General features: G+C 50.4%; 1 pseudogene; it reads left to right on the forward strand.

Annotated features, from left to right (window-relative positions):
• Positions 1-20,639: 20,639 nt before the first annotated feature.
• On the forward strand, positions 20,640-25,887 carry LOC101102268 (myeloid-associated differentiation marker-like; annotated as a pseudogene).
• The last annotated feature ends 126 nt before the right edge of the window (positions 25,888-26,013 follow it).

Below are 26,013 nucleotides of genomic sequence, written 5' to 3' on the forward strand. Positions count from 1 at the left end.
AACAGAAAGTGAAAGCACACTGTGAGCAAGGCGTGGGGAGGGACAGGGCAAGTTCCTGAAACTAGCAGTTCAAGCAGCTGCTGGAAAAGCCCTATAGATCCTCGCTGGGACTAGCTGGCACTCCACCCTACCTTCCCAGTGGCACTCTGCTCCTTGCTCCAGGAAGAAAGGGAGGGGCTGGAGATGTGGGGACCTATGTGGCTGGACGTTAAACATTGTCCCCCAAGTCAGGCCCAGCTGCTTGTCACTGAAGAAGCCAATACAGAGAGCTAAGTCTTGGGTTTAAGAAAAGCAGCTTTATCTTAAGGAAGCCGGCGAGAAGGTGTTTAACTGCCCAGAAGAATCAACTCCCAGCACAGCAAGGCTCAGCCGGGATTTATACAAGGAGGGAAGCAGGAAATGGCTGCAGGCTGCATGCAGGGGGTGCATTGTGCTTTTGTTTTGGGGGACTTTACAGTAACCACCAGAAGCCTTTTCGGGCTGAGAATGTAAGTGTGCTCCTTACTTTGTTCAGATCAGCACATCAGTTCGAGGGGTCAGTGGTGGTATACTTTCCAGAGAAAAAAGAATTGAGGCAGAAACAGAGCTTAACTGGCCAAGTAAAACTGACACCAGAACAGCAGACTCTGTGTAAGGATTCTTACGCCTTTGGCTGAGAAACAAGCAAGGTTACAATCCGGTGCCGGTGACCTGCCTGACCACCATGCTCACCATGTGCCCGTCCTCAGGTCGGGGCACCAAGCCCATCGTGGGCTTCCTCCTCCACTGGGGCAGCTGCTCTCCACCTGTGTGCCCTTCTCCCTGGGGGCCAGTGAGGACACTCTGAAGGGGGACGTAATTAACTGGTGCATGTTCATCTGGTGCATCTGCTTCACCGTGACCCTCACCGTCTTCATAGGGGAGTTTTGTGGGCTCTGCTCCTGCCTCCTTTTCTCCTGGGACGGCTTTCTCTGCACCCACACCTTTTACTTCTCCATCTCCTGCCTCTGAACGTCCATCATCCTCGGCACCACCTACATCAAGTTCTTTCTCCAGGCTCCACCAGAAACTGGGTCATCACTGCCACTGCATTCGCCTTCGTGGCTGCTGCACTGTATCCACTGAAGCGTTCTGCATCATATCCAGCCTGGAGGCATGGTCGGTTCAAGCCAGCCTTCCCAGGCCTGCTCAGGAGGCCAGAGAACTATGCTGACTGGCTCATCATCGCCTTCATCAGCAGCCCCCACCAGTGTCAGCAACAGCCAGCCGTACATTCGTGGTGGTGGACTTCGTATGCTTCCTCCTGGAAGGCACTGTGAACTTCATAGTGAAGGGGTTTGATCGAGTCAAAGACAAAAAGCTCTGTTCCCTACCTGTGTCCTGTCTGAGCAGACGGTGCTCTCTGTGCTCCTCTGCCCTAGTGCTCTGGTCCTCTGTCAGCTCCACCAGTTCAACAAGAAGCTGGATGGGCAGCCCCAGCGGTCCAGTGACGTGAGCTGCAGCAACAGACGCACCTGCTCGGTGTGCGCCGGGGACCAGCGGCTGGCTGTGGCCGTCCTATCCAGCTGCTGCTTGATGAGGCCGACACTGAGCACCTGGCCTGTGAGGCTATCGTAGGCTATTGTAGGGACTAAGAGTCTTGAAGACTGCTGTCTGCAGTGTTGGTGAGGGGCAGTGGTGTGGCCCTCCCACCTTAATCATCAAAACAGCAGGTCCTGCCTCTGCAGGGAGAAGGGCATCACCACTGCCAGCATTAAAGGGGATGTTAGTCTGGGTGTTTTATTTTTCTTTAAATTTTGTTGTCCCAAGAGTAAAAATTACTGGGCAACTATATTTTTACATGGAAAATTTCCTTTCAAAACTTTGTTGATGGGTGGTGTTGGATGGGTGGGCACTGCTGATGCCACAGTCGAGGAAACTGTGTTGCTTGAGTTTGTGCTGCACAGACATGTGTTTCTATGTGTCAGCTGTTTTCTGATGCTGCTTCCTGCTTCTCCAGGATCCACACATAATATGATCTAGATAAATGTAAATATACATGGATTTTTTAATTCTCTGGAATTTTTGGATACCATCAACCCTGCTATCAACCATAGATGAAGCCTTGCCCTTTCTCCTACAATTGTAATGCTCTTTTTTATCCTCAACCCAAAGATAAAAGGAAAAACCCACAAACCCAACATACGCTAATTGCCTCAAATTTTCTCCGAGCTGGGAAGGATGGAGCAGATTCACGAAAGTCCTCACCTCTGGGAGCCCTTCCCAATGTCTCCCCACTTGCGTCTTTCCCTGGGCCCTGGGGGCATGGCCCAGCCCAAGACAACTAGCAGTTGTGTCCCCAACACTAGACTTTCTGTCCCCTTAGCTCTTAAAGGGCCCCACCCTAGATTACTGTATTTAAAGCTGTTGTCCCTGCGTGCATGCCCAGTGTGTGTGTGTGCCTGTGTGTGTGCCTGTATGTCTGTGCTCACACATGTATTGGGACCAGCAGCCTTTATAATAACTGGCGGCCAGAAAGCCACAAATACTGTTTTCGGTCTCCTGTTCCCAGCCTCAAAGCCTCAGAGCCCAGTATCCTGGTGTCAGCAAGACCAGAGGGGCCCCAGGCCGGCAGAGCTGTGGGGGAGGGGCAGGGAAGGCCCCCCCCAACACCCCCGGGCCTCCCCCAACCACCCCCTCGCTCCGGTGCCCCTCGCTCCTGTACTGGATGAGGCATGAGTTCTTCACTCGGGGGCAGGTGGGGTGGATGGAGAGGGCTCCAGGAGGTGGGTCCCATGACAGTCAAATCTTAAGAAGCAATGAAATAACATTTAATAATATTTTAAGGCAAGACAAGAAAACTTAAACAAAGTTTCTCTCTGCCTCTCTTGACCTCCTCCCTGCCCTGAAGTGTGCAGTGTGCGTCTGCAGTATGTGTCAACCAGACCTTCCGAAGGGCACAAACACCTGACCCAATAGAGAGATCCATTTTCGTTCTTCTAACCCCAGCCTTGTGACTTTATATGACACTGCCTCCCTATGACCTTAGTAATGTCACTAGCCATATTACTCGTAGTCTGCCATTTTACAAGACTGTTGTTTCTTGCACTAACAAATGTGGCATTGAGCTTCTGATAAAAACAATAATGACCGGGTGACCTAATATGCAGTTTTATAAGATCCATGAGTATAATAAGGTGACTCGAGATATGGCAAGAAGCAACAGGTGAGGACCATTTCCAAGAGCCTGACAGACAAGTAAGATAATTGTTCCAGAGGATTTTGGCTCCTGTCACCAGGACTAGATGAATAATAGCACACTGAGTGGCCTATCAGTGACATTCTCACCTGACGTGGGAAAGTCCTCCAAACCTTGATTGGAATTAAGGTGGAAACAAATAGATTGTGTGAGAAAGAATGTTGCCCACCACCCAGTTCTATAAGAATCAAGTCACTAGCCGCTGCAATTCACTGACCTGCAATCCACTATGAAAGGAAGTCGTGAAAAAGCTCAGAATTGTACTTTGTACTCTGAGAAAACTGGCAGAACCTGCCCTCACATCCTTGGATATTTTCAGGAGACTTTTCTATGAACCCAGTTTCTTGCATCTGTCCATGCTAAGAAAGCACGAAAAGCATGAACCGTGATATCTGTTCTTCCTGAGTGAAGTAACTGTCTACAAAGGCATGGGCTGGTTTCATGTCCTTCCTGCAAATAACACACACACTGACCTCTAACCCTAACCTCCTTGAAACAGGTCTCAGAGCTTCTTGAGACACTGTCTCCCCAGTTACACTTCTCAGGTTGGTTCCAATAAAGTTTCCAATTCTTTCCTAGGTTGACTGTTTCCTAATTTTTCATCCACAAAAGCAAGTATGCATTGACCTCGGCAAGCCTCAGTGCAGAAACCTCATATTCTTATATTTTTCTAAATCAAATTGAACAAAACCCTGGGACCTCACTTCCCAGGAGGATGGAAATGTCTCTGTGCTTCAGTAAAAGAATTACCCAGGGTGGGCTCACCCGAGGGGTTCACTGTCCAAGCCTTGTGCTTCATGGGGGAGGCTGCTTCATCCCTCCTGCTGAGAGGTTAAGGGCCAATTGTCACAATTCCAAGGCTGCTCCAGTCCCCTCACTGTGGCCCTCAAAAGAAGTGTAATGATCCTGTATTTAGTTCAACCTTCTCATCAGAGGGGCTTCCCTGATGGCCCTGAAGGTAAAGAATCCTCCTGCAATGCAGGAGACCTGGGTTTGATCCCTGGGTTGGGAAGATTCCCTGGAGAAGAGAATGTCAACCCACTCCAGTATTCTTACCTGGGAAATCCCATGGACAGAGGAGCCTGGTGGGCTGCAGTCCAAGGGGTTGCAAAGAGTCACACACAACAGAGTGAGATCCACTTAATCTTCTCGTCATAGAGGAGGAGCATCTGGACCCCAGGGATGGCAGCACTTGTCCAGAATCACCCTGTGTGTGGCAGAGTCACAGTCAGGACCAGGTGCTCTGTCCTCAGACCAGCTGTCCGTTCACGGCCCCACACTGCTTGTGACAAGTGTGGCAGCAGCATCCTCCAGGCTGGGATTCTGTCCCGTCCACCATCGTTCTGCACAAACCTGCCCCGTCCCCCTGAGGAGGGCACTCACTGCTGCTGAGTCAGTTTCCTCATCTGCTAGATGGGGGAGGGGTGCCAGAGACCCCGGTCCCTCCCAACCCCCCTCTTCCCGGGGCGCCTGGACTTAACAGTCCTTCAGACTCAGAGGTGGAGATGGCACCGGCTCCCTCCCCTCTGGCCACCCTCTCTGCTTGTTCCCTCTTGGCTGCTGGGCCCTGTTGATTGGTCACATCCTTCCTGATTACACAGACCCTCCTTCCCCACGACCTCTGCTTGGTGGGGACCATGTTTCTCTCTCATAACCTGAGTTTCCTCAGTCACTGCCCAGGGGTCCAGCTCTCCAGTGATTCTTGTCAAAAACACAAACTGCCTCCAGGTGCCCCCACATCTGAGGTCTCCCCGACTCCCTTGTTTCTACACATTCTTGACTTTCCACTTCTTCTGAGTCCAGCTCAGCAGCCAGAATGCTCTTGCCTTATTTAGGCAGCTTGTGTTTCCTTTAGGAAAAGCAAATTCCTTCCTGCTGGGCATATAGAGAGCTGACCATAGCAGGGGAAGATGAAACAGAAGCCCAGAGTGAAGAGAGAGGCAGATCTGGGGTCTGCGACTGGATTCACAGTCACATCTGCTCTGACTCCAAAGCAGACAGGCTGGGGGAGGAGCTGAGAGATGCCCACACAGGCCTGTCTCCAAAGGCAGAGAGAAGGGAGGCGCTTTGGGTTCAAGGGTCAGACTCTTTCCGACCCCATGGACTGCAGCACTCCAGGTTTTCCTGTCCATCACCAACTCCCAGAGCTTGCTCAAGTTCATGTCCATTGCGTCGGTGATGCTATCCAATCAGCTTGGATGGGAAAGGGGAGCTGTGGCTCCCAAACCAACCTACCTAGTATCCAGGGCCTCCCCTTGCTCTTTAGCACACACAGTTGATGGAGAAGCCGCCTCCTGTGGTGCCAAAGCCTCAAGCCCTTCCCTTGCTCCCTGCCTGGCCTGGGCTCCCTGTCTCCTGGGGCAGCGGCCAGAGGCTCCTCTGCACACGATGACTCCAGCTGATGCCCTCCAGACTGTGGCCTGAGCCATATCCAGAACAGAGCCTGGGACATAGATGTTTCCATTCTGTGTTCCTAGACCAGCTTCTTGGAAACATCAGGGATTGCCTTTCCCCAGTGCTCCTCTGAGTGGGGAGAGTTGGGGCCATCCCCTCCTGCGGTCTCAGGCCCTGGTTATCTCCCTTGGGTGCCAGTGCAGATGGCTGAGCCATGTGACCCTTGTCTATGTGGTTGGTTCCTGGATCTGAGAGAAGAGGGAAGGGGCTCAGCATTTCCTGAGGTTCTTTTAGCTGCTGAACTCTGGGGGAGACAGATCCGTGTTCAAATCCAGACTCTGTCAGGGAGTAACTGTGTGGCTCTGAGCTAAAAACATAACGTGCTCTCTGTGCGTCAGTTTCATCACCTGTTAACTGGGGATGACAGTAATAGTATCTCTGAAGATGGAATGAAACAGAGGTAATAAGACACCTTAAACTGTTGGTGTTCAAAAACTATGGGCTGCTTTATCTTTCCGGAATATATGGTACAAATCAATGCCAATCAAAGTTCAAGGTCCTTCACCCACGTGACTGGGTTCAAAACCCAGCTCTGCCAGTTCCTACTTGTGTGATCTTGGGCTCGTTACCCTCTAGGTGCTTGTAAAAATGGGGTACTTTGTGCATAGTTCATGGGTTTCTGGGAGGAACAAATGAATCCGGAGCAGGGCTTGACCTGTAGTGAGTGCTGTGTGTGACACCTCTTAAAATTTTATGTCCATAACTACCCTGTTGGCCTATGGCAATTGTTACTTAAATGAATATAACAAGTGCTTACAGCTCAGACTGTAGCCTGGAACTACCGACTGGGATACATTCCATCCCTTTAGCCTTTTTGTAAATTTTTGACAATCACTGAGTCATGTTTTGTCCCATTTAATCCTAAAAATCCTTAGTTTTGTGTGAGGGACATCTCCATAGAGGGAAACCACTGAGGCCATGAACTCATCGCCATGTTTGAGGACAATCCCATCATCTGTGTGACTCAGGGAGAGACTGGGCCTGACCCTCACTAAGAAAGAAAAGGCCAGATAAATCCTGGACTTGCTCCATAAGTAGGGCCTGGACACACAAGAACTGGTGATACACAGACACAAAGACAGATCAGCATTCGTTCTGCAGGGCCTGCAGCAGCATCCAGTGTGTAAAGAGCTGCTGGTCTGAATGCAGGGGAGCAGTGGGCATGTGCACATGGACACACACGTGTGCACTGAGCTTGCAGACAAGTGCACACCTTTCCAGAGAGGCAGCCAGGTGCTGTCCTGGCCTGCGCATTCTGTGCAGCAGGCTGCAGCATCCTGTGAGGCCGGCATTGGGGTGGGCCCAACATCTTGCATCATAGGCTGGGCTGCACCCCCAGGCTCTGGTTCAGGTGTGACTGGGGTCAGCAGAAGGGGCTCCCAAAACCTAGGTTTGGGTGAGGGTGGAAATTGTCTAGGACTCTCCTGAGCTCTAGGCAAATTGGGGCAATTAGAATATGTGGACTTTGTTTTGGGTTTTTGTTTGTTTGTTTCTTTTCTCTCATCTTTGATTTGAGATTGAAAAGGACATTATCAATGTGGAGAATGTTGAACCGTCTTCTCTATGATTGACAGCCGGGACTAATAGGAACCAGAAGCCCCAGAAATTTTTTAAAAATTATGTACGTTGATTAGATTACATTGTGTCTGAGTCCCAGAGAATCAAGAAGCAGCAACAGAAAGCAATGGCACACAGAAACACACATATGAGTGTGTCCTCTCACACTCAGGCAATGTACTTCCTCGGACAGTGAGATCAGCAACCCCTATCCCATGCCCGAACACCTGCCCGAGAAAATTTGAAAAGAAACTTCCTCTTTAAGAACAAAGTCACTCACATGTATTAACTTTAAAAATGCCTTCCAGTATACAATAGGTGCAGACAAATACTATTTTATTCCACTCATACGTGGTACCTGGAAGAGTCAAATTCCTAGAGTCAGAAAGTGTACTGGTAGATGCCAGGAGCAGGAGGCGGATGGGAGTTAGTGCTTAAGGGGGAGAGTTTCACTTTAAGAAGGTGAAAAGAGAGATGATTGTGAGGGTGGCACAGTGAGTGCACTTGGTGCCACTGGACTGGACAGTTAAACATGGTAAAGTCACACCTCTTATGCTATGTGACTTTTACAATAAAAAAACACCTTACAAAAAGAAACCAATGTAAAAAATGTCTTTAATCAAAGAGATCCCAAAACAGGGTCACTCAGTAATTTTTGCTCTCCTGAACAGAAGATCGTAAAAATAAATAAGTAAATAAAACACTGAGGCTGACTTCACTGTCAGGCTGGTAGTGGCCATGCCCTTGTCCCTGCAGTGATCAAATGCTGTTTTATCACTGAGGCAAGCAGGCCACATCGCTGCCCCTCACAAGCACTGCAGACAGGTGTCTTCACGACCATACAGTTCTCTCAGCTCCTTTTTATAAATTCCCCAGACAGTAGCTGGGATTGAAGGCATTCACCCCTGACTTCGTCTAAGATGCCCTCTACGCAGTGGGTGTTCAGTGAGCCTGCAAAAATCCTGGAGCCAAACTTAGGTGGGGCTTAGCACCAGGTGGGGCCCCGGGATCCAGGGTCTCTGCTTCAAGACTCTCGCCCACTGGAAATTATTGACCTCCAGCGAATTTTTTCAACATAATGGGGATGTAGCCTATATTTCCCCTCCACTGGAGAAACGGGGCCCAATGACTAGCTACCCACCCCCACCCGCAAATACATATACAACTATGGCACCACCAGGAGACAGACACACTTTGGCAATGAGGCCCCTCCAGAGGCCCAGGGTGTGAACAGCTGCACAGAGGGCTGTGTGCTGTGGGGTCAGCACCTCAGGAGGTGGGAGGGGGCAGTGGGCAGAGGAGGAAGGAGTCTCAGGTCCTGATGGATCAGAAGAAGGAAAATAGGAAGAGGTGGTCAGGACACAGGAGATGAGAAACCAAGGATGACCAGAGAAGGGGCAAAAAGCAGAAAATGCAGAAAAGATGAGAAAGAGACAAAAGAGGATATGGACAACCAAAGAAACCAGGAAGAGACAGAGCAGAAGGAGGGAAGGAAACAGAAAGGAGAGTGAGATGAAAGGGGAAGGATGTGAGGAGGGAGAGCGGGAGCCAGGAAGAGGGCATCAGAGGAATCCAAACTCTGTGAAGATACGGAATGGGACCAAACAGAGTCTGGAGCCCTGGAGATATCCTCAGTCCCTACAGAGAGCTGGCGGGCCCAGTACAGCAGCTCAGCCACGTAAAATCAGCAGGCTGACGGCTTTCAGGATGGCCACAGCCCGTCGCTGGCCTCAGGAGTGCATGCAGACTGTAGGGGAGGCCATCAGTGCAGTCCTCATCTCTGGACCAATGAGCATGCCCACCAGACTCCTCACTGAACTGACAGAGCAGCCAGAGGACGAGAGCGCTAATGTAGGAAAGGACAGAGTAGGGTCACCACAGCCTGGAAGGTGGGGAGGAGGTGAGCATATGTCCTCCCATCATCCAGCTTCTGCAGCCTGGCCACGGCTGCTGGGATGAAGCAGATGGAGTAACGGCCACTCCAGGGCCGGCTGGTGCAGGGACAGGGAGGTGTTGCTGAGAAAGGCGAAGATGATACAGGCCACGAAGGTCTCCAGCACCTTCCGCAGGCCTGGCACAGTGTGAATGGAGCTGGGAATCTCCTTGAACACATAGGGGACCCACGTCCAGGCCACATCTGTTATACACAGCAGGGATGCGAGACAGGAAAAAGCAGCAGCAGAGACAGCCGGTCCTGATAAGGGACACAAGGCAGGAATTGGGCGCAGGCGATGGAGTAGACGGTGCAGGCTGAGAGGCAGAGGAGGGCGGCGTAGTAGGTGTAGGTGTCGAGGAGGTGGTACCAGAAACAGCAAGCCGGGACCGGAGCTTACGTAACTCAACCATGGAGATGATGAAAGTCAGGGCCAAGGAAAAGCACCAGGTGGCCACGGGCCAGTTACCCATGGCCCCTGCTTCCCAATGCCCATGCTGGTCCCCAGCGAGAAGGCCACACTGGTGGAGAACAGTTGCAGCAGGCGGAGGAAGTGGAACGTGGTGTCCAAGGTCTGGGGATGTCAGCCTAGTAGATTGGTGTTATGACGGTCAGGCAGCTCTCAGACACTGATAAGGTAGTGATCTTCACTGGGGACCACCCAGAGAATGATCCAGCTGCAGAGGTGGACTGAGTTAGATGCCTAGAGGAGGCTCAGGGCCCTGTGAGGACTGAGGCTCAGGATCCATGGAGTGTGAACCAGTGACTCAGAGACCTGGGAACAGCACAGCTGCTCTGCAGTTTCTCTCCCCGCCCACCAGCCTTGGCCTTCTCAGGGGGCTCGTCTCATCTCACACATGGGTTGGGTGTGGCCACAAAGCCATGCACATTTTTTCTCGCTTTGTGCCGTTATCTACAGAGACCAGGGCACTCTGGTCGTTTCCTACAACCACAAACCTTCATTATACTCAGAACTGAAAAAGATTTCTTAGAAAGCTGTTTGGTAACAAAGTTTCACCTGAACAGGGAGGAGCCACGGGGTGAGAGCAAGGCCGTGGGGACAGGATGACATGGAGAGTAGGGACTGTTGTGAGTCCCCTCCCCCAGTTTGCCTCAGCATGTGACTGTTCCCCTTTGGGAAGGGAGACCCCAACCCTGCATGACTCCAAGGTGTAGTGTCATGGGGGAACCCCAGAATAAATTTACATCATGTCTCTCTCTTAAGCTCCAAAGCTACCATCCAGGTGGGAGTCTGGAAAGATCTAGGAGTCCTACCTGAGTGAGGATTTACCTGGCCTGGGAAACTGGTTAGCTGCTTCCAAGCCAGGGAAGAAGGGATTGGAAATGAACAACGATGCTGTGTCTGATGCTGATGTGGAAGCTTCCAGGGCGTCCCAGGGAGGGTGTGGAGGGACGAATGACCCCTCATCAGGTCTTCACAAAATTATCGCCCAAACCTGCGCAGCAGCCCATGTTGGGTAATGCCTTAAAAAAATCCTAATGAACATTTCCTCTATTTTTGTGGATCATCTCCATGTAGAAGGCTGGCAGGTGAGCGGTTTAGCAGGTCTGAGGTGGAAAACAGAGTATAAGAACAACAATAGCCTATTGGCTGTCCGCAAACCTCCTGCAGGGCGTCGTCTTAGTGAGAATCCATCCCCACCTTGCCTCTCCCTGATAGGAGACACGCTGCAGGCAAACTCAGTGCCTGTGGGGTCTTCAAGGGAGAGACTACTTCAGATCCCCTTTCTTCCTCCTGCTGGGGAACACTCAGGCTCTGCCCTGCCCCCAAACTAGAGCTCCTCCTTCCAGGGACAGGTGGGAGGGGGGGAGTGCGGGGAAAGACCCCGGGGCAGCCCCAGCCTCTTGTACCATTAATTTAGGGACCTTGTTGGAAGAATCCTTAGTATAAGAGACAGGAGGCCTGCACATGGAATTTCCTCCCATTTACCAGATCATGGTCAAGTCAGTTGCAACTGCAAAACAGCGGAGGAATTTAGAGACATATTCAGGGGCCACCATTCTTCAGAATGGAAAACATACATGGGCAGCCTGGCTTATAATTTAAAAAACACATTTTTCTTGGTTACAGGGTCATAGTCTAGTTTTGCCAACCTGCCAAGATGCTTCTCTGTGAAGTTCTGGAAGGCACTTCGCTTGCTCCCCCAGAACAGAATTCAAACAAAGCAATTCTGCCTCAGGGAGAGACTCATACAGAATCCCAAGCAAGCCACGTCCCACTCCTGCAGTGTCCAAGTTGACCCCGAAGTCCCAAAGGGCAAAGATTATTCCCAAATGGGAATGGGGGGATCCCCGGGTGCACAGCTCTCTACTCACTAGGTCAAGAGCACGGCTTCTCCTTCAGAGGCCAGTTTCCATCTCTCAACAGAAAGCAAAAGCAGGCTGCGAGCGAGGAGTGGGGAGGGACAGGCAAGTTCCTGAAACCAGCAAGTTCTGCTTCTGCTTGAAGATACCTATAGATCCTCCCCAACCTTCTCAGCCTCACCCCGCTCCTCGCCCCAGAAGGAGGTGGAGGGGCTGAGCCTTGGGGACCTGACTCCTGCCTGGATGCACAGCCTTGTCCCCCAGCTAGTCTCGACTGTGCGTTGCTTAAGAAGCCAATGCATTGACATGAATCCACCCCATGTCAATGTATAGCAAAACCAGTACAACATTGTAAAGTAATTAGCCTCCAATTAAAATAAATAAATTTACATTAAAAAGAAAAAGAAGCCAATACAGAGAGACAAGTGTTGGGTAGAAGAAAAGCAGCTTTATGTTAAGGAACCGGCCACCAGGGGAGAAGGTTTTTTACTACTCAGAAGAATCACCTCCCAACACGGCAAGGCTCAGCCAGGGGAACTTACACGGAGGGGAGCAAGAAATGGCTGCAGGCTGCATACTGCGGGTGTGATCACTTCTGTTTTTTGAAGACTTGACAGTAACCAGGAACCAGAAACCATCTTGCTGGAGTGAGACCGTGAGTGTGGTCCTTACATTGTTAGGATTGGTGGTCGTATCTTTCTGGAAAAACAAAGACAGAAGGAGAACTCAACAAGCAGAGTGAAACTGAACCAGTCCGTCAAAACCCGGAGCTGTTTTTTAATTATTCACAAGCTTTTGGTTTTAAAACCAGTAAGGTCACACCACCAGTGCGGGTGACCTGCCTGACCATCACCATGGGAACGTCCTCAGGCCTGGGCTCCGGGGCCCTGGGCTTCCTCCTGCACCTGGGGCAGCTGCTCTCCGCCTGCCTGCCCTCCTTGCTGCATGGACACTGGAGTGAGTGCGCAGGTAACTGGTCTGTGTTCCTGCGATGCTTCTGCTCCGGTGAGACCCTCACCGTCTTCATGGTGGAGCTGTGTGGGCGCCAATCCCACTTCCCCTTGTCCTGCTATGACGTTCTCTACCACTGTGCCTTCTATTTCACCCTATTCTGTCTCTTTGTCTCCATCATTTTCACCACCAGTATGTTCAGTTCTTGCCTCAGAGCCACACCCGGAGCCAGGCCATCACCGCCACTGCCTTCTCCTGCATCAGGCCTGGACCTGCGCCCTGGCTGGCGACACTCCCTGCTTTGTGCCTGCTGGTCCGGGCGTGCTTGGGAGCCTGTAGGTCTTCCTGCTTATGTCATGTTGACTTTGATTTTCAGCACCATTATCAACTGCAACAGCCGTTTCCAGTACACGTCTGCCACGGTGAGAGAAACGAAACTGTGCTCCGTCTGCATTTCCCTGGGGATGATGTCCACCCTGGTGCTCGAAGATGACAATGAAACACGGACACCTGTGTACTGTCCTTTACTGTAAAAGCAGACCATGTCTCCATCCTCCTCTGTACCAGAGCTCCGATCTCTGGCCACTCTGCCCCTTTCATGAGAAGTTGGGTGGGCTGCCTCTGTGGTCCAGTGATGTGAGCTGCCATGATAAAAAAGAGGGGAAAAAAACCCCACCTGCTCCCTCTGTGTCTGGAATGAGTGTTGGACAGCCACTAGCCTGCTGATTTACTTGGCTGACCTGCTGTACGTGGCCTCGGAGGCTTTATAGGGACCAAGGATGGGCCCCGGGGCTCCCAATTTCTCTTCTCATCTGCAGGTTCCTCACTGAGCTCTAATGTTCTCTTCCTGGTTCCCTCTCTCCCCTCTCACACTCTTCCCCATTCATCTCCATCACCTTTCATTCCCTTCCCTCCTTCTGCTCTGTCTCTCTGTTTACCTTGTTAGCTGCCTTCTCTTCTCTCTCACCTTTCCTATATTTTCTGCTTTTTCCCCCTCTTCTGGTCATCCTTTTTTTTTTTCCCCCTCATCACCTAAAGGAAAAAACCCTAGATATTCAGTGGAAGGACTGATGCTGAAGGGTCAATACTTTGTCCACTTGATGTGAAGAGCTGACTCATTGGAAAAAAACCCTGATGATGGGAAAGATAGAGAGCAAGAAGAGAAGGGCACGGCAGAGGAAGAGATGGTTGGATGGCATCATCCACTCAATGGACATGAGTCTGAGCAAACCTCAGGAGACAGTGAAGGACAGGGAAGCCTGGTGTGCCGCATGGGGTCACAGAGTCAGACACGACTTAGTGACCGAACAATCGCAACAGCATGTATCCTGACCACCTCTCCCCATCTTCCTCCTTCTGATCCTCCTCCCTTCCATGCCCACCACCCCCTCCCACCTCCTAAGGTGCTGACTGCACAGCACACAGCCCTCTGTGTGATTCAGCCCCCCATCTCCCATGGGAGGGGAGTGTACAGGGCACTTGCCCTTTAACGTCAACTAAAATCTCTGGAGGTCTATAATTTTCAGTGGCAGGAGTCTTGAAGCAGAGACCCTGGGCCCTGGGACCCACGTGGTGCTCCAGTTCGGGTGCTCCAGCCCCATCTGAGATTGGCTCCAGATATTTTCAGACTCACTAAACAACTGCTACCTAGAGGTCATCTTAGAGGAAGCCAGGGGTAGATACTGTCCATCCCAGCTACTCTCTGGGGAATCAATAAAGAGCTGGTGAAGAAGCACAGAGACTTGAAGACACTTGTCTGCAGGGCTGTTGAGGGGCAGCGATGCGGCCCTCCTGCCTCAGTGACAAAACAGCTCATTCTGCCTCTGCAGGGAGAAGAGCATGGCCCTGCTAACCTTAAGGTAATGTTAGTCTGGGATATTTTCTTTTCCTTTTTATTGCCTCAAAGGCAAAAAATTATGGGGAGACTATATTTTGTATGGAAGGTTTCTTTCCAAGTGTTTGTCTGGGGGGTGGTGTTGGGTGGATGAGTCTTGCAGCTGCTACTGTTGAAGAACCTGCATTTCTTGAGTGTGTGCTGTACACACGTGTGTCTCTATGTGCCAGCTGCTTTCTGCTGTTGCTTCCTGCTTCTCTGGGACCCACCTGTCACATGATCTAAATAAATGTAAATATACATGTATTTTTTAATTCTCTGGAATTTCTGGATACCATCAAACCCCGCTGTTCATAGAGAGAAGCCTGTCCTTTCTCCCAAATCTATAATGTTCTTCTTTAAACCTCAACACAAATATAAAAGAAGAAAGCACAAATCAACGTACCCTAATTGCCCCAAATTTTCTTAGAACTCAGAAAAACGGAGCAGATTTTTATTCTCACCCAAACCCCCATCTCTGAGAGCCCTTCCCAATGTCTCCCTACTCCCACCTTTCCTGAGAACCTAGGGGCACGGTCCAGCCCAAGACAACTAGCAGCTGTGCCCCCAACACTAGCCCTCTGTCTGCTTACCTCTTGAAGGACCAGACCCCGAATAAGTGTGCATAAGGGTGCATGCCTGCGTGCACGCCCAGTGTGTGTGTTTGCCTGTGTGTGTGCTTGTATGTCTGTGCTCACACATGCATTGAGACCAGGAACCTTTACGATAACTGATGGCCAGGAGGACACCACAATCCTTGTTCTTCTCCTGCTCTCAGCCATCAGCCTCAGAGCCCAGCATCCTGGTGTCACCAGGCCCAGAGGGGCCCCAGGCCAGCAGAGCTGTGGGGGAGGGGAGGGGAAGGCCCCCCGCTGCTGCCCCTCGCTCCTTACTGGGATGAAGCGTGAGTTCTTCACCCGGGCGCGGATGGGGTGGATGGGGAGGACTCCCAGGAGGTGAATCTTAGGGAACAATGTAATAAAACTCATATTTTAAGGCAAGACAAAAAGCATATCAACATAAAAAATTTATCTGCCCACCTGGGCCTCCTCCCTCCCCTCTAGGGCACATCTGCAGTGTGTGTTAACCAGCCCTCCTAAGAGCAGAGATGTCTGAACCTTCAGGACCAGTTCGGTTCTTCTACACCAGCCATGTAACTTTTATAACACCACCTGCTTATGACCTTATCAATGTCAGTAGCTATTAATATATTGCTCCTATTCTGCCATTTTACAAGAGTACTGTTCCTTGCATTAACAAATGTAACACTGCGCCTAGACAAAAATGATGATGACCAGGTGACTTGAAACACTTGACCTCATACACAGTTCCATCAGATTGTATTGCAGCAGTGTGACTCTAGATGTGAGAGGAAACAAGAAGAGGGAGATATTTCTTGGAGCTGACAAGACTAGCAGGACACGTGATCCTGAGGATTTGGCTACTGTCACCAAGACCAGATGAGCACTTGCACCCTGAGTGGTGTGTCAGTTATCCTTGTCCAACCCGGGAATGAGCACTCCTAAAGCCCGGGGCCAACATGGGCAAAATTCCCCCAAATCTTGGTTGAAATTAAGATGGAAATGGAGGGGATTGTGTGATAAAAAACGTTGCCCGCTGCACAGTTTTACCAGCACCAAGTCACTAGCCACTGCAGTCCCTGACCTACAGTCCACCCCGAAAGGAAGTCATGGAAAAGGTCAGGATCAGGTGGTTTGTGCTCTGGGAAAACTGGCAGAACCGACCCTTAGATACTTAGACAATTTAAGGAGACTTTCAATGAACCCAGTTCCTTGCATCTTCCCATACTTAGAAAGCACCAGAAACATTAACCAAGATATCTCTTCCTCATGGGTGAAGTAACCTTCTATCAAGCTGTGTACTGGTGGCATGTCCCCCAAGTCATATACACACTGTCTCCCCCACTTCCTTATTATGGTTTTCAGAGCTTCCTGAGAGACTGTCTCCCCAGTTAGAATCCTCAAGTTGGCTTCAATAAAATTTCCATTTCTTTTTTAGGTTGACTACTGACTCATTTTTCATCCACGAATGCGTGTATGCATTGACCTTACCAAGTCTGGGTGCAGGAATCTCTAAGGCTTAGAGTAGCATTGACTGAACATGGTTCTACCATGTGCCAGACTGAGCTCTGGTCTCAGTTCAGGATTGAGAGGTGTGTGGATATGTCAGGGGAAGGGTCCTGAGATGGCCCAGAGGAACTGGGTGAAGTTCTCAGTGGCTGGAGGGAGGGAGGTGAGGAGGCAGGAGAGGTAGAAAGGGGTCTGAGCTCGGAAGGCTCTGGCTTGATCTTTTGGAATTTGTGTTTCCTACTAAGGGAGCAAACAGAAGCTTTCAAGGCACCTTCATTTGAATTTACTCCACTGGGTTTTAATTTGCATTGCAATTACTCCAAAGCAGACACTGAAGAAAAGAATGAAAATAGAAGCTTATGGCAGGCCTCTGGGTGAGGGGATGGATGTATCTGGACCAGGTGGCTCTAGAGATGAAGAGGAGTGGGTGGGTTCAGGAGTATTTTGTGAGGAGCATCTGTGAAGGTGGTGCCATCGACTGATATGGGAAAGACGAGGAAGGATCAGTGTGTGGGGGGGCGGGGTGTTCCAGTGGTGGGATTGGACTTGGTGGATGTGAGGTGTCCTCAGACATTCAGAGGGAGAGATCAGAAAGCAGTTAGGCACAATTCTGGGTCTTAATAGACATCAGCTCCAGAGGCAGGAACTGGGGAGTTGTCATTATATGGCGTGTTCACTTCACTCAGTATCTTCTCAAGTGTCAAATCGATAAAGCATCCTGACTTCTACCTACCTATTAATAAAATAGCAGTTTTGCCCACCAATCACCCCCCCCCCCCTTCAACTCCAATAAGTCTCTCTTCACCTGTTTTCCTTTTATCAGGGAGATAAAGACCTGATACATATTGGTTTGCACACTCTCCATCTCCTGTACTACAGTGTAAGCTCCATGAAGGCAGAATTACTAGTTCTTTTCTCTACTCTCTGTGCAGTGCCTAGAACAGTGCTCGGCACACACCCTGTACACAACATCATTTGTCGACTGAGTGAAATCTTAAAGCTATCGGCCTGGATGAGGACGAGAAGGTGCACAGGGAAGAGATGGTCTAAGTGGACCTGAGACACTCAGACAATGGGAGACGAGGAGGAGGGGGAGGGACAGACAGAAGGAGAGAGGCTGAGCCTCAGGAGGACCATCACTCCAGACAAGGTTTCCTGACTCAGGTGAGCTGCGGGCAGAGATCCATTTCTTAATAAATTTCATCCCTCTAGAAGCACACGAGCCGGGCCTCAGGTGCAGGTGAGAGATGAGCATGTGTATCTGGAGGGGCCTCAAGGAGACGCAGATGCAGGAGCCCAGGCCACCTCCCTGAGCTCTGGCTGGTTCCCCCTTTCTTAGCCTCCCTTCCCAGAGCTCTCAGTGGGGGGTGCACAGAGAGAGGGGCGGGGCACGGGGAGCACCTGTGATGGAGCCCAAGATGTCAAGGGGGCAGAAGGGGGAGGTGAGGTTACAACTGCCCCTGGGGCATCAAGTGTCAGTAATTGTGGTCCCTCCCCTCATCAAGACCAGTTAATATTTGTTCCCAAATATTTCATAAATCTGCCCCTGCCCTCCACCCCTGAAGTGTCTTCCCTCAAGGCCCACCATCCCATACGTGGACTGTATAATCAACCTCCAAACTGGCCGCCCAGCTTCTCGGTGGACTTGATTCCGTTTTTCTCCTACAACCAGAGTTTTAATGCCAGAGTGGGCCTCTGATGGATCAGCCCTTCCTTACAGAATGTCAGTGAGGCCTCATCACTTACAGCTAAAACCCAACCTATGTCTCTGGAGTTCAGTCCGTCCACAGTGGGCCCTGTCCGCTGCTCCTGAGGCTCCACTGGCGTCTTTATAAGATAAAGGACAGAGAATTTACACACACAGGGTTGAGAGAAGAGGAGCACGTGGAGGTGGAGGCAGAGATGCCCCCAAAGCAAAGGGACCTCCAGAAGCTAAAGGAGCCAAGGATGGACCCTCCCCTGGAAGATCAGAGACAGTAAAGCTCTGCTGACCTTGATTTCAAATTTCTGACCTCCAGAACTGTGAGAAAATACAATTTTGTTCTGCTAAGCCTCCAAACTTGTGCTAACCTACTCAGTTGCCCTAGGAAACCAAAATGAGTTTCCAGAAGAGGAGCCCCTGGAGAGGACCAGCTGCACCTGTCAGGGGCTGGTGGAAAAGCAAGATGCTGTGTGATGACAGGGCTCCACTGGCAATTGGGGCTCAAGGAGCTTTGTGAGTCCAGGGAGGGTCTCAGGTTTGCTCTGTGTTTCTCTTTCCACCTCAGCTTGTCCCAGGGTTTGTTATCAGCAAAGGTGATATAATAATCCCCTGATGGCAGGAAGCTGGCTGGGGCTCAGGGTCCTGGCCCTTCCGCCCTGGGGGCCTCTCAGCAGATAGTCCCTTGGAAACAGGGCAGCTGTCCCTGAGGAGGGGGCGGGCTGGGAGAGGCCTCACTTCCCACACACTGGACCCTGGAGGAGCCCCTGTGTGAGCAGGACTGCAGCCCTGGCTGGCGGGACTGTCTTGGGCAGGTGACCTGGGCAATTCCATGGTCTCCAGGGTCCCTGCCACTCTGGCCACGTGTCCCTGTCACAGCCCTGAAGCCCTGTTTCAAATTGGCTCCATGCCTGCATCCCTTCTGGGTCAGAAGACCCCTCCTGGGCTGCCCCGGAGCCACTGGGACCCTGGAATCGCCCCCCTGGGTCTGCGCATCTCCACTCTATCCCCACCCCTCACCCCAGCCCCAGTCCCAGATGCATCCTCAACATGTCCCTTCTTGGGGGTCCAGCAGGTGCCTCCCCTTTCAGCTCCTTCCCTTAAAGGTGGCCGATCATCCATCCATCCCCACCCCCTCCCTGAGATGCCCTGAAAGTCTCCCCATCAGCATCAGACACAGCATCCTTGTTCATTTCCAATCCTTTCTTCCCAGCTTGGAAGATGCTAAGCAGTCTCCCAGGCCAAGAAAATCCTCACTCAGATAAGACTACTCCTAGATTCTTTCAGACTCACACCTGGATGGCAGCTTTGGAGCTAGAGACAGACGTTATGCTAACTTATTCTGTGGCTCCCCCATGACGCTCCACCTTGGAGTCATGCTGGGTTGGGGACCCCTGTCCCGATGGGAAACAGTCACATGTGAAGGCAAAATTGGGGGAGGGGGTTCAGAACAGTCCCTACTTCCCATGTCATCTCATCCCCACGGCCTTGCTCTCACCCCATGGCTCCTCCCCGTTCACCCCTGCAGCTGCCCTCCTCTGGGTGGGGCTGTGTCCCTCAGATGGCAGCTCCTTCTGGTGACAGCTGCAGGGAGGAGAGGCCGGGACACGTGTGTCTTCAGGTTGCCATGGAAGGAAACTGTGGCCCTGAAGGGGTGTCCTGGGTCCCAGAGCCCTGAGCTTTGGTCCTGGGCTCCCACCCATGGACCACGCAAGCGTCACCAGGGCCTTGGGTTGTAAAGCCAGGGGTTCAAGCCCACGACTTTGGTAGTTTCATACGGAGTTTCCACTTGCCAGTCATGCCACCTTAGGGAAGGCACTTGATTCCCAGCCTTAGTTTTCTCATCAGTAAAATGGGATAAGTAGTACATTCCACAGATGTTTTTCTGAAACCGTTGGGGTCAGATATGCTCCAGAATTCAGAATTTTTCACCTCCAGACAGGTGACCCGGTGCATCTACTGTACATGACACCACAGCCCACTGGGCTCTGAAAGCAGCTTGTTATCAAACACAGGAGGCTTTAGTTGCGTAAACAACGAGATACGCAACTACACTTCTGAATATTCACGGTAGGGGAATTAAATAGATAAATTGTCTCATGTCTATTCATGTCAAGTATTGTAACCAAAGAAACTTTTAAAAATTCCTTTTCTGTTTTCAGAGCCTGGAAGGGTTGTGGTTGCAGATGGTGGCCATCCTACCCTGTGTGTCCGTAAATAATAGCACACAGCACAAAGAGATAAAAAAGTGTTCACAGTTTGAGGCCAGACTAAACATGGCTGTAAGGTTTGGGATAAGACAAGTCTCCTGACAGGGTCAAGGGGGATGGGTGGGGAGAATCGATCTGGAGAGACTGTGCTGTTACCCAAGGGTCAGAGCCATTGGTTCCAACTCCACAGATCCTGAGCCTTAGTCACTCCAGGCTGCACAGCCTTTTCCAGGCACCTGACTCATTCCGCCTCCAGAGCTGGCTCTTTCTCTGGTGGGTCCTCGGTGAAGACTGCTGCCGTACTGGTGCCTGTGACCTGCCTGACCATCACAGCACCGTGTCCACCCAGTGGACATCCCAGAAGAGGGGGCCTTGTGTGTCACGTGCTGCTGCCTTCGCCTGCCACAGCTCTTCTCCACCTGCGTAGCTTCCTCCCTGGTGACTGACATGGGCGTTGGAAAGGGGGCCATAGGTAACTGGTCCCTGTGCATCTGGGGCTTCTGTTTCGCTGTGACCCTCGCCACCTCCGTCGCTGAGTTATGTAAGATCCAGTCCCGCGTTCCTTTCTTTTGGAACAACTTTGCCGTCACCTATGCCTGCTACTCGGCCCTTGTCTGCCTCTCGGTTTCCATCACCTACTCCGTCACTTGCATCCAGTCCTGCCTTATGGCCCTTACCAAGACTGGGCCGTCGCCGCCACTGCCTTCTCTTGCCTCACATCTGTGCTGTATGCCACGGAAGTGGCCTGCACGTGGAATGGCTACAAGATCACAAATACCACCTGCTATGTGCTCACCGTGCCAGGCCTGCTGAAGGTGCTGGAGACCTTCGCGGCCGGTGTCATCTTCGCCTTTCTCGGCAACACCTCCCTGTACCTGCACCAGCCGGCCCTGGAGTGGTGCGTGGCCGTGCACTCCATCTGCTTCATCCTGGCAGCAGTGACCGCCCTGTTGAACATGGGTAAATGGGAACACAGGCCGCCTGTTGAGGCTGTGATCGTAATACTCTCTGTCATCCTCTATGTCAGCACTCTGGTCCTCTGGCCGCTCTACCAGTTCAGCGAGGAGCTCGGCAGGCAGCCCCAGAGGCCCAGGGATGGGGACTGCAGGGACGACCTCACCTATGACATGTGCGCTTGAGACCAGCGCCTGGCTGTGGCTGTCCTGACAGCCATCAACCTGCTGGTTTACGTGGCTGACCTGGGGTACTGGGCCCGCCAGGTTCTGTAGGGAGTGAGGACCAGCTTGGGGACTCCTGATCCCCTGCTTGTAGGAGGTATCCTCACGGAGCTCTGACGTCCTCTGATGCCCTCTTCCTGGCTCCCCTCTCCCTCCTCACATCCTTCCCCATGCATCTCCCTCTCTTTTCTGTTCCCCTCCCTCCTGCTGCTCTGTCTCCTTCCTATTTTGTATGGTGGCCACACTGTTTCACCTCTTTTTCTTGCTGCTCTCATCTATTCTACATTTTGTGGGGTTTTTTTAAACTCTTTTCTAGGTGTCTTTTTCTTTATTCTCCTGTGTCCTGACCACCTCTGCCCATTTTCCTTCTTCTGATCCATCAGGACCTGAGACTTCTTCCTTCTCTCCCCACCGCCCCCTCCTACCTCCTAAGGTGCTGACTCCACAGCACACAGCCCTCTGTGCAGCTGTTCACATCCTGGGCCTCTGTAGGGGCCTCGTTGCCAAAGCATATCTGTCCCCTGGGGGGCGGGGGCTTAGTTGGGGTGTGTGTGTGTATGGGCTTAGGAATGGAGTGGGTAATGAGAGGTTGTGTCCCCTTTCTCCCAGTGGAGGGTGGTATATAGTACCCTGCCCCTTCAACTAAAAACAAACAAACAAATCCTCTGGCCTTCAGTAATTTCCACTGAGCAAGAGTCTTGAATGAGAGACCCTGGATTCCTGGGCCCCAGTTGGTGCTCCGCCCCACCTGAGGTTGGCTCCAGAATTTTTCCTAGCGTACTGAACACTGGCTGCCTTGAGGGGACCTTAAAGGAATCGGATGATTTCCACCTCCAACCAATCTCTGGGGAATCAAAAAAAGGAGCTGGTGAAGATCTCCAGGGACTTGAAGACACCTGTCTGCAGTGTTGGAGAGGGGCAATGATGTGGCCCTCCTGCCTCAGTGATCAAAACTGCAGGTCCTGCCTCGGCAGGGAGAAGAGCATGGCCCTGCCAGCCTTAAAGGTAATGTTAGCCTGGAGTTTTTCCTTTTGATTTTTTTCTGATCAGGAAGTCAAAAATTACTGGGTGACCTTATTAAAGGAAAAGTGTCTCTTCCAGTTTTCTTGGGCAGAGGGTTTGTACAAGGTGGAGGCTGCTGCTTCCACTGTCAAAGGAGTTGCACTGCTTGAGTGTGAGGTGACACCCACATGTGTTTCTCTGTGTCAGTTGCTTTCTGCTGCTTCCTGCTTCTCCGAGACTCAGGCATAATATGATCTAGATCAATGTATATAATCTTAAAAATTTCCTGGAAGTTTGGGTTCCTATCCACCCCTGCTATCAAGCATAAAAATAAGCCAGGTCCCTTTTCCCACATTTATAATGTTCTTTTCAATTTCAATACAAACAGGAAATAAAAGAAATTTTTTAAAACTACCCTAATCAAATCCACATACTTTAATTGCTCCAAATTTGCCTAGAGCTCAAAAGAGTCCTAGTCAATTTCCACCCTCACCAAACCTAGGTTTCCGGAAGCCCCTCCCACTGACTCCCCACCCCAACTTGGATCAGAGCCTGGGGGTTGTGACAAAAGGTGTTGGGCCCTACCCCAGTGCCAACATCCTGTCGCTTAGCTCTTAAAGGGGCCATGACAACACCTGGATGCCTCTCTAGGAAGGTGCCTACTTGCGTGCATGCTCAGTGCACACATGTGTATGTGTGTGTGCTCCCCTGCGTTGAGATGAGCAGCCCTTTACAGTAACTGGTGGTTTGGAAGGTACCTTAACTCTCCTGTTCTCAGTCACAAAGCCGCACCAGGGCCAGAGGGGCCAGGAAAACCTAGCGGTGGGGGAGGGTCAGGGAAGGACCTCCACTGCTGCCACTCACTCTTGTACTGGGATGAGTCAAGTGATCAGCACCTGCGGCCTTCGTTGGATTGGGGAAAATCATAAGAAGGAATGAAATAAAATCCATAATTTAAGACAAGATAAGAAAAATTTAAACAAAAATGTTCTCTGCTGGTTTTGACAGCTTCCCTCCCCTCTAGTGGGCATTGTGTGCAAACCAGCCCTCCCAAGGGCAGAAATACCTGCTCCACCAAAAAGGTACATTTTTTTTAATAACTCCTTAGAAGTTATAACTGCCTACATATTAGGTCGGTGCAAACACAATCACAGTTTCAAACCACGAATTTTAAATCATTATAACTAGGCTCAAACACATCTTTATTAATCAAAATAGTAACCATTACAATCAATGCATTTTTGCCAATGAGAAATAAGTTTATTTATTCCTATAGCATAAAAATCCGTGCTTCAGGATACAACAAACTCTTGGAAAGCATTTTCTGCCTCGTGCTGGTTATGGAAGTGTGTTCTCTGTAAAAAGATGCTTGAAGAAGTGTTAGTCAGTTGGTGAGAGGTCAGGTGAACAGGGCGAATGAGGCAAAACTTGTTCCCAATTTGTTCAACTTTTGAAGTGTTGCTTGTGCGACGTGTAGTTGGGTGTTGTTGTGAAGAATTGGGTCCTCTTTGTTAACCAATGCCAGCTGCAGGCACTGCAGTTTTGAGTGCATCTCATTGATTTGCTGAGCATACTTCTTAGATGTATAGGGTTCACCAGGATTCAGAAAGCTGTAGTGGGTCAGACGGGCAGCAGACCACCAAACAGTGACTGTGACCTCTTTTCGGTGCAGGTTTGGCTTTAGGAAGCACTTTGGAGCTGCCTCTCAGTCCAGCCTCTGCGCTGGTCATTGCTGGCTGTCATATACAATCTACTTTAAGAAAAAATGTTTATTTTTAATTGAAAGATAATTGCTTTACAATATTGTGTTGCTTCCTGCCATACAACAATAGTGAATCTACCACACACATACTTATGACCCCTCCCTCTTGAACATCCGTCCCACTTCCCCTACAATCCACTTGTTGCATGCCACAATCTGACCGAGAAACAGTGAAGAAGAGAGAAGAAAAAGAGAAGAGAAGAGAGTGAAGAAAAGAGAAAAGACTCTTCAATTCTTTTTGTTCCATGATGGCATTTTTCACCTTTCCAATATCTTCAAATGGCAAGTGACATTAGAACATTTCAATATTGCTGTCATTGTCAACTTCTGATGGCCGGCCACTATGTGCCTCATCGTCAAGGCTCTTGTCTCCTTTGCAAAACTTCTTGAACCATCACTGCACTGTATATCAGCGATTCCTGGGGTAAATGTGTTGTTGATGTTGCAAGTTGTCTGCACTGCTTTAAGACCCATTTTGAACTCAAATAAGAAAATCACTTGAATTTGCTTTTTGTCTAACAGCATTTCCATATTCTAAAATAAATATAAAATAAAAAGCAAGTAGTAAGTCATTAGCAAAAAACATAAAATGAGATATGTGCAATAAAAATGATATATAGCATAACCACCGAGAAGGCAATGGCACCCCACTCCAGTACTCTTGCCTGGAATATCCCATATACAGAGGAGCCTGATGGGCTGCAGTCCATGGGGTCGCTAAGAGTCAGATACGACTGAGCGACTTCACTTTCACTTTTCACTTTCATGCATTGGAGAAGGAAATGGCAACCCACTCCAGTGTTCTTGCCTGGAGAATCCCAGGGACGGGGGAGCCTGGTGGGCTGCCGTCTATGGGGTCTCACAGAGTTGGACATGACTGAAGTGACTTAGCAGCAACAGTAGCAGACTACTTGAAATTACTCATATAATATTCAGCTTTATAAGATCCATGGCTATAATCTTGTGACCCTAGACATGGAGAGGAGCAAAAAATGGAAACCATTTCCTGGAGCTGACAGACCAGCAGGACAGGTGTCCAGAGGCTTTTGGCTGCTGTTTACCAGGACTGGGTGAGTAACAGCACACTGAGTGGTGTATCAACAGACTTGTCCTCTGAGCAGGGAATGCGCATTCCTAGCACCCTGGGACAAATCAGTCAAAAAATGCCGCTGAAAATGGATAATAAGAGAGAAATGGAGGGGACTGTGTAATAAAGAATGTTGCCCAAACCCAGTTCTACAGGCATGAAGTCATTAGTCACTGCAATCACCTATGATCCACCGTGAAAGGGGTTCAATGCGAAAATCAGGATGAGGCATTTTGTGCTCTGAGAAAACTTGGCAGAACCAGCCCTCTGGTCAATATCTCCTGGCGAAGTTTTTCTGAACCCAGTTTCTCACATCTTCCCATACTTAGAAAAGCACTGAAACCATTAACTAAGATATCTCTTCCTCCTGCGTGAAGTTACCTTCTTACCAGACTGTGTGCTGATTGCTTGTCCCCCTCCCCACAAGTCAGATACACATTAAAGCCTCCAGTCTTACCTCCTCAGAACAGTTCTCAGAACTTCCTGAGAGACCGTCTCCCCAGTTATGATCATCAGGTTGGCTTGAATAAATTTTCAGTTTCTTTCTTAGATTGACAATTGATTAATTTTTTATCCACAAAAGCAACTACACATTGACTCCCACAAGTCTCCTTGCCCAGCACATTGAGAACAAGGCTCTTCAGTGAATCCAGGTGATAACACTCTGTCCTCGGT

Source organism: Ovis aries, chromosome 18 (assembly GCF_016772045.2).
Source record: "Ovis aries strain OAR_USU_Benz2616 breed Rambouillet chromosome 18, ARS-UI_Ramb_v3.0, whole genome shotgun sequence".
NCBI classification, from domain to species: domain Eukaryota; kingdom Metazoa; phylum Chordata; class Mammalia; order Artiodactyla; family Bovidae; genus Ovis; species Ovis aries.